This window comes from Chiloscyllium punctatum, chromosome 31, assembly GCF_047496795.1.
Source record: "Chiloscyllium punctatum isolate Juve2018m chromosome 31, sChiPun1.3, whole genome shotgun sequence".
In the NCBI taxonomy this organism is placed as follows: Eukaryota; Metazoa; Chordata; class Chondrichthyes; order Orectolobiformes; family Hemiscylliidae; genus Chiloscyllium; species Chiloscyllium punctatum.
Window position 1 is genome coordinate 32,516,216 of NC_092769.1, and position 12,305 is coordinate 32,528,520.

Sequence of the window (12,305 nt, forward strand, 5' to 3'; positions counted from 1 at the left end):
TAGAGCAGCTAATGTGTAGCTGAGGAGCTGGTGCAGGGGTTAGGATTCCCATTTTTCAATCATTGGGATCTCTTCAGGGATAGAAATGACCTGTATAAGAGGGATCTGAATTGGAAGGGGACAGATATTCTTGTGGGGAAATTTGCTAGCAGTATGCTGAAGGTTTTAAACTAGTAAGGGGGATGGTGGGAACTAACAAGATAGTGAGAAAAGAGAAATGTTTGAGGTGAGATGCGGTGAGCAATTCTAGGGGTCAAGGCAGATAACAGTTTGGCAAGAGCGAGGGAAGACTGCTAAACTGCATTTACTTTGATGCAATAGGCCTGACATGTGAGACAGATGAAAGTAGGGCATAGATGGGAATGTGGGACAAGGATATCATTACCATTACAGAAATGTGGCTCAGGGATGAACAGGACTGGCAGCTTAATGTTCCAGGATATAGATGCTATAGAATGTATAGACAGAGGAGCAAGAGAGGAGATGGAGTGGTGTTTTTGGTTAGAAAGAACATTACAGCTGGATGTAGAGAGGTATTTTCTTGGAGACTGCCCAGTGAAGTTATATGGATGAAACATAAAAATAAGAAAGAGGTGATGAACTTGCTGGGATTGTAAAATGGGCCTCCTAATAGCTAGTGGGAAATTTACAAGCGATTACGCTATCTGTAAGAAAAAAACGGATAATGATAGTGAATTTTAACTTTCGAAACAGAGTTTGGGGTAGTGTTAAGATCTTGGAATGTGGAGAAATTGGTTAAGTGTGCACAAGAAAATGTTGTTATTCAATATGTAGATGCACCTACAAGACAGTTCGCAATACTTGACCTTCTGTTGGGAACCAAGGCAGGGCAAGTGACTGAGGTGTCCATAGGGGCACGCTTCAGGGAAAGTGATCATAATTCTATTGGTTTAATAATAATGATGAGAAAGGATAGAATTGATTTAAAAATGAAAGTTTCAAATTAGAGTGTGGCCAGTTTTGATGGTATTAGACTTTGAGAAGTCGGTTGGGGGAGGTTATTCACAGGTAAAGGGACGGCTGACAAGTGGGAGGTCTTTAAGAATGAGACAATGAGAGTTCAGTGATGGTATGTTTCTGTTTGTGTGAAGGGCAAGGCATGGGAAAAGCACATTGATGAGGGAAATTGTAACTCCTGTCCAGAAAAAGAAGGGGGCATTCATCCGATATAGACAGCTGGGATTGAGTGAATCCTGAGAAGGGTATAAGGGCAGTCGGAGTATACTTAAACAGGAAATCATGAGGGAAAAAAGAGGACATAAAATAGAATTAAGGAGAATCCGAAAAGATTCCAAAATTATTTGAAGGTTAAAAGAATAACTAAGGAGAGAATACAGCCCTTAAAGATCAACATGGCTTTCCATGCATGGAACCACAGGGGATGGCAGAGACACTAAGCAAATATTTTGCATCAATATTTACAGTAGACAGGAGCATGGAAGCGAAGAAACTTGGGAAATAAATAATGTGATCTAAAAATGAGTTCATTTTACAGAAAAGGAGATGTTGGAGGTCTAAAGTAGAAAAATGGAAATAAATCCTGGAGACCTGATTAGGTATTTCCCAGAACATTGTGGGAAGCTAGGGAAGAGATTCCTGGACCCCTTGCTGAGATATTTGTATCGTTGATAATCATAGATGAGATGCCAGAAGACTGGAGAGTGACTAATGTGGCAGCATTATTGAAGAAAGTTGGATGGAAAAGCCAGGGAACCATAAACTGGTGAGCCTTTCACCCCAGAGATGCTGCCAGACCTTCTGAGCATTTCCAGCAGTTTCTGCTTTTGTTTCTGATACACAGCATCCACAGTTCTTTCAGTTTTTATTTAGTAGTCAGAGAGCATTACTTTTTGAATTGGAGGCCTGTTAGAACATAACAACATCCGAACATAAGAAATACAATCAGGAGGAGGCCATCTGACTCCATGAGTCAGCTCTGCTTTTCAATAATATCGTGGATCATCTTTCAATGGACTGAGACTCCACTTACCCACCCCTCACGATAACCCTTCATTCCTTTACTGTTCACAAATCTATCTTCACCTTTAAAACATTCAACAGGTTAACCTCAGCTGCTTCACTAGGCAGGGGATTCCAGAGATTCACAACCCTTTGGGTGAAGACTTTGGCTTGACCAGCTATCCTTAGTAGCCACACATGCAGATGACAAGCACCATGAGTTCGACTGGGACAACACGACTATTATAGGACAAGCTAAACAGAGAACAGCCAGGGAATTCCTAGAGGCATGGCACTCATCCACAGATTCTATCAACAAACACATCGACCTGGACCCAATATAGCGACCACTGCAACGAAAAGCTGGAACTGACCACCGGAAGCGGCAGATACCAATCAATATAAATACCGGAGGAAACGTCACAGAAGCGCTTCACAGGAGGCTCCCAAGCACTGAGGATGTCACCAAGACAGGCGATGAAATGTTTGCAACACAAATTCCCAGCTCGGCAAACACAACCACAACGAGCACCCGAGCTTCAAATCTTCTCCCAAACTTCGAGCCTCCCTGCTTCTGTCTTATCTATCCCATTTATAATTTTACAAACCCGGTCCCCCATTCTTCTGAATTCCAATGAGTATAATCCCAGTCTGATCAATCTCTCCTCGTAAGCCCACCCCCTCATATCCAGAATCAACACAGTCAACCTCCTCAGCAAACCCCACCCCCAGTGCCATCTCATGTAAGGCGATGAAGAGTGTACAGAGTACTCCAGGTGTGGCCACACCAGCGCCCTATACAGCTGCAGCTCCTAATTTTAAACTCTATCCACTGGCAATGAAGGACATTATTCCTTTTTTCTTCCTAATTAGCTGCTGTACTCGCAAACCATGCTTTTGTGTTTCATGCACAAGAACACCCAGGTCCCCCTGCACAGCAGCATTCTGTAATTTTTCACCATTTTAAAGTAGTCCACTTTGTTATTGTTCCTACCAAAATGGATGACCTCACATTTACTAACATTGTACTCCATCTGCCAGACCCTTGCCCACTCACTTAGCCTGTCGAAATCCTTCTGCACACTTTGCCCTATCACTCATTTAAGTGGCTTCTGTGAATTACAACACTCTACACTTGGTTCTCTAACTTGAAGCAATCTATCTGAATTGTAAACAATTGCAGTCCCAACAATTGTAAATAATTGCTGTCTCAACACTGATCCCTGAGACACATCACTAGCCACTGATTGTCAACCAGAAAAACACCCATTGATCCCCAATATTTGCATTCTGTTAGTTAACCATTCTTCTGTCCATGCTAATGCATTGCCCGTAACACTATGCATCTTTATCTTATGCAGCAGCCTTTTGTGCAGCACCTTGCTGAATGCCTTTTGGAAATCCAGATACACCACGTTCACCAGTTCCCCATTGTCTACCACGCTCGTTATAACCTTAAAGAATTCCAATAAATCAGTTCAAGATGACTTGCCTTTCATGAACCCATGCTTCATTAAATAAATGTAGGTGTTGCGTTTTTGTAAGGCAAACCAGGGCAGGACTTACACAATTAATGGCTGGGCCTTGGGGAGTGTTGCTGAGCAAAGAAACCAAAGCGTGCAGATGCATCATTCCTTGAAAGTGGAGTTGCAGGGAGACAGAGTGGGGAAGATGGTGTTTGGCATGCTTTCCTTCATCGGTCATAACATTAAGTGGAGGAGTCGAGATATCATGTCTCAGCTCTACAGAACGTTTGTGAGGCCACATTTAGAATTATTACAGACAAATCTGGCTGACCATTCCTATGAAGGATTTTGTGAAACTTGAGAGGGTGTAGAAAAGATTTCCAAGAATGATGCTGGAACTGGAGTGTTTAAGGTATAAGGTGAGGCTGAATAGGTTGGGACTTTTCTTTTCCCTGCAGTGAGAGGAAAGGAGGCTGAGGAGTGGCCTGAACAAGACCTATAAAATCATGGGGGGCATTGATATGGTGAATAGCCAAGGCCTTTTTCCTCGAGTGGGAGAGTCCAAAACTAGAGGACAGCGGATTAAGGTGAGAGGAGAAACGTTTGAAAAGAACCTGAGGGGTAACCTTTTCATGGTTGTCTGTATGGTTAAAGCTGCCAGTGGTAGTGGTGGAGGCGGGTTCAATTACTGCATTTAAAAGGCAGCTGGATGGGTGTATGAACAGGTAACATTTAGAGGAAGATGGGCCAAATGTTTGGCAAATGGTACTCAGTCAGATTGGGATATCTGGTCAGTGCAGTTGGTCCGAAGGGTCTGTTTCTTTGCTGGATGTCTGTATGATTATAATCTTTGTTAAAACTGAAAAAAACCTCTATTCTTACCACAGCTGGAATACTGTGAATTGTTCTTTGGATTCATATCACAAAGGAAATGTACACTGGAATGTGAGACAATCCACACGAGGTTTAGTCGACTGATCCTGAGGATGCAGGGACTGTCTTGAGAGTAGAGATTGAGTCATTTGGGAACATAGAAGATTCAGTACTGACTTTCTGAAACATCTATTATTTTCAGGAAACTTGATGGTGTAAATGCAGAAATGTTGTTTCTCCTTGTGGGAGAGTTTCGGACCAGGGAGTAGAATCTCTGAATTAGAGGTCACAAATTTCAGGCAGAAGAGAATTTGTCTTCCAGAATGTAGTGAATCTGTGGAATTCATTTCCACCGAAGACTGTCGAGGTTGGGTCATTCAGTATTTCGAAGGCTGAAATGGACAGAATTTGATTTGGTAATTGAATCAATGCTTACAGTTAAAACGCTGGAAATTGGAGGTGAGGATTATCAGTTCAGCCCTGATGTCATTGTTTGGAAGACCAAACTCCATTGGCTGAACAAGCTGCTTCTGGTTCCCTATCATTGACCTTTGCTCTAAGTTACTCTTTTCAGAATTATATAGGCCTCATTTAAATTTCATGTTTGAAGCCCAGCTGCTTCAATCTCTCCTCATCATGAAAAAAGACAGGGATCATCTTTCTCCCTGTTTGATGGCATTGCATTCTTCCTCGAATGCAGTGACTGCATTTATAGTCATAGAGTCCTCCAGTTCTGTTGGATATTTGTCAAACACAACCACGACTGTCAAAGAAAAGGTTAAAGACAAATCAAAACTACATTTAAACTACCATATCAAGCACACTGTCGGCATATGTTGCATGGAATAGACACGTATTGCATATTAAAGCTCTCTCAGCACTCATCCATTAAACACTGCAAGGGTTGTTCATAGATGATTTGCGTATGTGCCTGTAGATGATAATCTGCACGTATAACAACGTTTCGGTGCATAGTGTTGTTCCCTTTTTATTCTGGTATCAAGCATTTCAAAACCAGAAAGACAGTGGGTAGGAGTCCAAGCCCCTTTACACGGCTACATCAAATGTTTTCTGTGATTGTACAGCTCATGTAATGTGCTGGGTAAACCTCCCTCTATATTGTGCTGTCCAATGCAATCATGTCAAATATATTTTAGTTTAGACATAGAGTAGAGCTGCATCCAGGGTTCCCTAAAAAAAAACCCTCCCAGAGAAGGTACAACACAGAGTTGATACAGAATAAATCGACCTCTACAATATTAAACATTCCATGAGATGTGCAGTAAAGGTTAATTATAGTCTAAATAAGCATTGCCCTGAACCATTAAACATTCCTCAGCCAAGAATAATACTGCTGAGATACAATGAAAACGCTATCACAGTCTTGCAGCCTCATTCCTATCAAGTATTTCCAGATCACTCAATACTCAGACAGATTTTTGAGAAAATCTTGACTCAAATCCCTCTAATGAAATGGATGAATTTGGCTGAGAGGATATGTTGGTGAGGTGTTGGCTTCAGGTTATTAAGGAAAACATCTTCCGATTGTGGAGAGGCAAAACACGGCATCAGATATAAAGAAAAAAGGGGAGAAGGCAGGAGGGGAAGAGAGAAAAATAGAGACAGAAATATTAGCTGTGCCAATGTATCTCTGAATTATAGACTTTTGACGAAACATGACAACTGATACCTCTGTCATTCAACAGTCATACAACTTATGTGTTAAAAAGTCCTAACATCAATTAGTATTGGAATCCATTGAGTTATTTGCATTTTTTCCACAATTCGTGTGCTGTGCTTGTGGGGAAATATAAATTAGGGTTTTGTGGTTCTGTAATCTATTCTGAGAATTCTATTTCTGTGTTTATTTACATAAATGCTTAATTGGCTTCAAAGAAGTGATGATGACAGCAAAACCAGATGAACAAAGTGATTTGTTGGTAAGATTCAAATCGAAACAAGTATGTTTTAAGAATATTGACCATTTGTAGAAGTGAATACAAATTTATGAAGACGAATTGCAACAGATTTTATTGATTGAAAACTTTTATTTAGGTTAAAAATTCAGTGCTGAAAATTCTGCAATTAAACTTAAATGTTAAACTGATCTACTCTGAATGACCAATGATTTATATTGTAGTCCGTTTAGACGGTGCAGCATCACTCAAACTGTGTGTTAGAACATTCACATGAAATACTTGAAATGACATCAGGAACTGCCGCAACAATTGCATTTAATTGATATAGTTGTTGTGAGGTTTTGTTACACGTACTACTTTCTGGTTAGGGTCAGCGATGAGTCCCTATCCCCAATTGTCCATTGAATAACTTGCTAAAGCCACTTCAGAACACAGTCAGTTACTTCCCAGTGGGTCTGGAATCTCATGTCGGCCAGACCATGGAAAGGTGACAGATGCCTTGGCATTCGTGCAGCAGCTGTTTTTGTATTTTTCCATTGACTCGGGCTACATGGTCTCCATTTGGCTTTCTTTCCGATTCCAGGATTTCTTTAAATTTAAATTTCACCCTGGGCAAACGATGGTATTCCAAACCCTGGCCATTCAACATCAAACTGGAGTTCGAGAATCCTGGTCTCATGATATCACCACTGTGATCCTAATGTGGGAAATGCACAGAAAGCACAGAAATGCAATAAATCTGACACTTTACTTCATGAACAATTATTGGAGTGCAATACTGGCAAGAACTCTCTTGCTGTTCACAGCAACACCACAGGAGACTTTGCATCCAATCATCAATCTTAAATGTGTACCGGACTCTGAACAGCCTGACTCACCATAATTTGCATTTTTGAATTCTGCACTGACTTATGAAAAAGTTAGTCACATATCCCAAGAAGGTGGTCATCAGCTACCTTTTTGAAGGACTGCCAACTTGCTTGGCTAATTATGGTTGATCTTTCTTAAGCTTTATTACAACCAAATGGCTTCTCAGTCGAGACTGTAGTGCTGGAAAAGTACAGCAGGTCAGGCAGCATCCGGAACAGGAGAATCGGCGTTTCGGGCATGAGGTCTTCATTAAGATACCTGATGAAGTTGTTATGCCTGGAACGTTGATTCTCCTGCTCCTTGGATGCTGCCTGACCTGCCGTGCTTTTCCAGCACTACACTCTCAACTCTGATCTCCAGCACCTGCAGTCCTCACTTTCTTAGTCAGGTTCGTCGCAGGAAAGGAACCATCGCCTTCTTGTTGAACAGGTAGGAAAGTCACACATCCTCCTCTGAAGGACAATACTGAACCATGTAACGTGTTTCAAAACTTTAGTAGGTCTGTGATTATCATTCATTACCCCAGCATTTTCATTTCATACTCTTTCATTAATTGAAGCTACCATGGTAGAGATTGATTCTGGAACTTTGCTCCAAACCTTTTGATTGCTTATTACATACCCATAATGCCTCCTCAACCACTTTCTCAAACTGTCATGTTAGCTTGAATGATTTTTTTTATTGACTCATGGAACACGGTGGTTGCTTTCAGTTGTCTGTAGGTGTCCTTCAGAAGATGGCAGTAAGCTGCCTTTCTGAAATAACATGTTCCAAAATTGCCTGAGGAAGGGAGTTCCAGATTTTGACCCAATTACAGTAAAGGATCGATGATATATTTCCATGTCAGGAGTGGATTAGAGAGGACCTTACAGTGATGCTGTTCCCATGTATCTGCTGTTCTTGTCCATCGAGATGCAAGTGGTAGTGGGAAGGTACTTTCTAAGGAAGTGGCTAAGTTTCTGCAGTGCAGTATTTTAGATCGTGCATATGGCAGGTATGCCTGAAGAAGGGCTTATGCCTGAAACGTTGATTTTCCTGCTCCTTGGATGCTGCCTAACCTGCTGCACTTTTCCAGCAACTCATTTTTCAGCATACGGCTGGTACTAAGCGTCAGATATGGAGGCAATGGACGCTTGTGGATGTGCTGCTGATCAAGTGGGATGCTTTGTCCTGGACAATGCCTAACTTCTTGAGTGCAGTTGAAGGTGCTCCTATCCAGCCAAGGGGCGAGCTGTGCTATTACTCTCCTGACTTCTGTCTCTTAAATAGTCAATTGATTTTGCAAGTCAGAAGGGTGAGTTACTCGCTGCAGTATTCCTCACCTCTGTCCTGTTGTAACAACCATTGTATTTATATGGAGTGTCCAGCTCAATTTCTAATGAACAATAAAACCCAGGATGTCGATAGTGAGGGATTCACTGATGGTAACAATATTGAATGTCAAGGGGTTTTGGTTAGATTCACTCCTATTGTCAATGGTCTTCGTCTCGCAGTTTTGTGGTGTGAATGCTATTTGTCAGTTGTCAGCTGAAGTCTGGATATTGTCCAGATTTTGTTGCGTTTGAATGTGGACTGAGGAGTCACAGAAAAAGTGCTAGATAAATGCAGATTTCACTTCTGACCTTCTGATGGAGGGAAGGTCATTGCTGAAGCAGCGGAACATGATTGGGCCAAGAACACTTTCTTTAGGAACTCCAACAGAGATTTGCTTTGGCTGAGACGACTGACCTCTAACCAGCAGAGCCATCTTCCAATGTGGGAGGTCTGACTGCAGGCAGCAGGGAGGTTGTCAACTGATACCCATTGAATTTGGTTTTGCTAGGACTCCATAATATCACACTCTGTCGAATGTGACCTTAATGTGAAGGGCTGTCACTCTCCCCTCATTTCTAGAATTCAGTTCTTTGACCATGTTTAAATCAAGTCTGTAATTCAGTCATGAGCTGAATAGGCCTTGCATGACCCACATTTACGCAGGTTATTGCTGAGATAGTGCTGCTTGATAGCACTGTGGAAAGCACTTTCCTACACCTAACTCATGATTGAGCATGGACTGATGTGGCAATAATTCACCAGGGTGGTTTGACCTGTTTTCTGTGCCCAGGACATGCCTGGCCTATTTTCCACATTGTCCATGCCAGTGTTGTAGCTGTACCGGGAGTGCTTGGCTAGCACAAGTCATCAGTATTATTGCCAGAATTTTGTCAGGCTCCATAGCATTTACAGTAACCAGTGCCACTCGCCCAACAGTGTCTTGATTTCACGTGGAGCGAAGGGAATTCTCTGCTGACAGGTATCTGTAATATTGGTGATCTATGGAAGATGCTGAGATGGATCAGACAGTTGGCACATCTGGCTGAAGGTTGCTGTGAATGCTTCAGCCTTAACTTTTGCGCTGATGTGTTGTTCTTTCCAAAGCAGAGCAAGGGAATATCTGTGGAGCTTATTCCTTCAATGAGTTGTTTAATTATCAACCTTAATTCATGACTCAATGTGGCAGCACTGTGGGCTCAGACCCCAGCTTCCTGAATTAATGGTCTAGCCACAATATCGAGGAGAAAGTGAGGACTGCAGATGCTGGAGATCAGAGCTGAAAATGTGTTGCTGGAAAAGTGCAGCAGGTCAGGCAGCATCCAAGGAGCAGGAGAATCGACGTTTCGGGCATGAGCCCTTCTTCAGGATTCCTGAAGATCGCTTATCGTTTGTATTTTGTAGATTCCAACAATACATCATATATTCGCTTAACTTGTTAGTCTCGAAAATGCTTTACTTCACAGACTTTAGGATATAATGTTCTGTTTTCAATTCTTCTCTCCGACAGGCGAGGTCATTGATGTCACACTCGCTTTCCTCCTCACTAATTGCAAAACCAAACGTTTTTCACCTCATCTTTTAACTTACTAATCACATTTGCTCCATTCTTGACTAAACTATTCATATATGCTGCAAACAGCAAAGGATCCAGCACCAAGTCATATAGTAAGCTACTGGACACAAGATGTCTTCACAATGACTACCTTCGACCATTACCTTCTGCCAACAAATAAACCTTCGATGCATTTGCCAAACTGCACCAGATCCCATGAACCCTTACCTTATTGAAGATGCAAGATCTGGTCAAAAACCTGATTGAAGTCAAGAAGCATTACATCCACTTTTTACACCCGATGTCACATCTCATTGCCTCTCCGAAAAACAGAATCAACCACTTCCGATATGATATCACTTCCACAGTGTCAAGAACAAACGGACAGATTGCTGTAGGTCTCAACATTGTATTTAATTCCATTCCCATTTCCCAGAATGAAACAGAAGAGACACAAGATTATTTCAGCTAGAGTAAATTATCTGTCAGAGAGATAAGAAGAGTTACCATGCTGAATTTTATTGTTTAAACTTTACTTTTCCAACTTTTAATGAATGCTGTCTCTTAGATTTATTTATTAACTTCACCCAAGCTTTCTACATTTAAACACAGGTTTATGAGCGAAACTACATATTGTCATTTAGCTCCTTTCACCCGATGGTAACTCTTCTTATCTCTCTGACAGATAGATAATTTACTCTAGCTGAAATAATCTTGTGTCTCTTCTGTTTCATTCTGGGAAATGGGAATGGAATTGATTACAATGCTGAGACCTACAGCAATCTGTCCGTTTGTTCTTGACCCTGTCAGTGGGTGTTCACCCTCAGAGGTAGGAAGACTGTTTGTGCTGATAATACGGAAAGTAGCGCCTGATGTATCATTCTCAGCTGGCGCACAACTTCCTGTTTCTATGTGCCAGCAGCAAGCCACACATCTCACTTCTGATCAGAAAATAAACCCAGGGGATGCAATCTGGCGGAAACATCTGCCAATGTAGGCAATATCAGGACACAGAGTGTGAAGTGATCACATCGAAGTGACATTTGCAAATCGACATTTCGATCTCTGTTTCATGGTTTAGATTAGATTAGATTACTTACAGTGTGGAAACAGGCCCTTCGGCCCAACAATTCCACACCGCCCCGCCAAAGCGCAACCCACCCATATCCCTACATTTACCCCTTACCTAACACTAGGGGCAATTTAGCATGGCCAATTCACCTAACCTGCACATCTTTGGACTGTGGAGGAAACCGGAGCACCCGGAGGAAACCCACGCAGACACGGGGAGAATGTGCACAGTCAGTCGCCTGTGGCGGGAATTGAACGCGGATCTCAGGCGCTGTGAGGCAACAGTGCTAACCACTGTGCCACCGTGTGGTCTGAGTCCAGGCCGTCATTGGACGAGTCTCTCGACCATCGAACAAGCTCATTCGAAACACTAGCGTCTGGAACATATCGACATGCACCTTGTCATGTCTTTGATCTTGTACTCCTTGTTACTCTCTCTTCAGATTTAATGTTCCCAGTTTTTGATTCTGTCTTCTGTATCCATCACCTTCCCAGCTGAATACATTCTGTTTGATCTGTTTCCTAAATTTTAATCAACTAAACAAATAATACAGTTTTGTACAGACAGGTATGTCGGTGTGTCAGATTAACAGAATCAATATATGGAGAGATCACCTTGGCTGTATCTAACTCTGACCGACATTGAATTCAAATAAACCACAGCACTGTATGGTTTCAAACTTTGCAAATCCTCTCTCTTTGAAAGAGCTTGTTCTAACGGTTAATTATTTTCTTGATTATTTCAGAAACTATGACTAAAAATCCCTATTTTTAACAAAGTTTCAAATATTATTAAAAGTTGCAGTTCTGGCATTTCCTACAGCGAGCTTTGTGGTGTTTAAATGTTCTGGTCAAAATTTGCTTCATGCAGAAGACCTAATCATTGGTTTCTCCGAGTTCCCAGCCATTGCACTTGCAGTTCCATAATAACTGCAAACAATTGATAAGCCCCAGAATGAACAGAATGTCCAGGCCGTGTACACATCCAAACGCCATGATGTAGGCCTTCTTCCTGTCACCCCAACCCAAGCAGTACATGCTCAACCTCAACTACATTTCCTTTCAATCCTCCCACTTCCTCCAAACCAAAGGGGTAGCCATGGACCCCTATATGGACCCCAAGTATGCCTGCCTCTTCGTCAGATATGTGGAACAGTCAATCTTCCACAGCTACACTAGTACCATTGCCCACCTTTACCACCGCTACATTGATGACTGTATCAATGCCACCTCATGCTACCACTAGGAGGTTGAACAGTT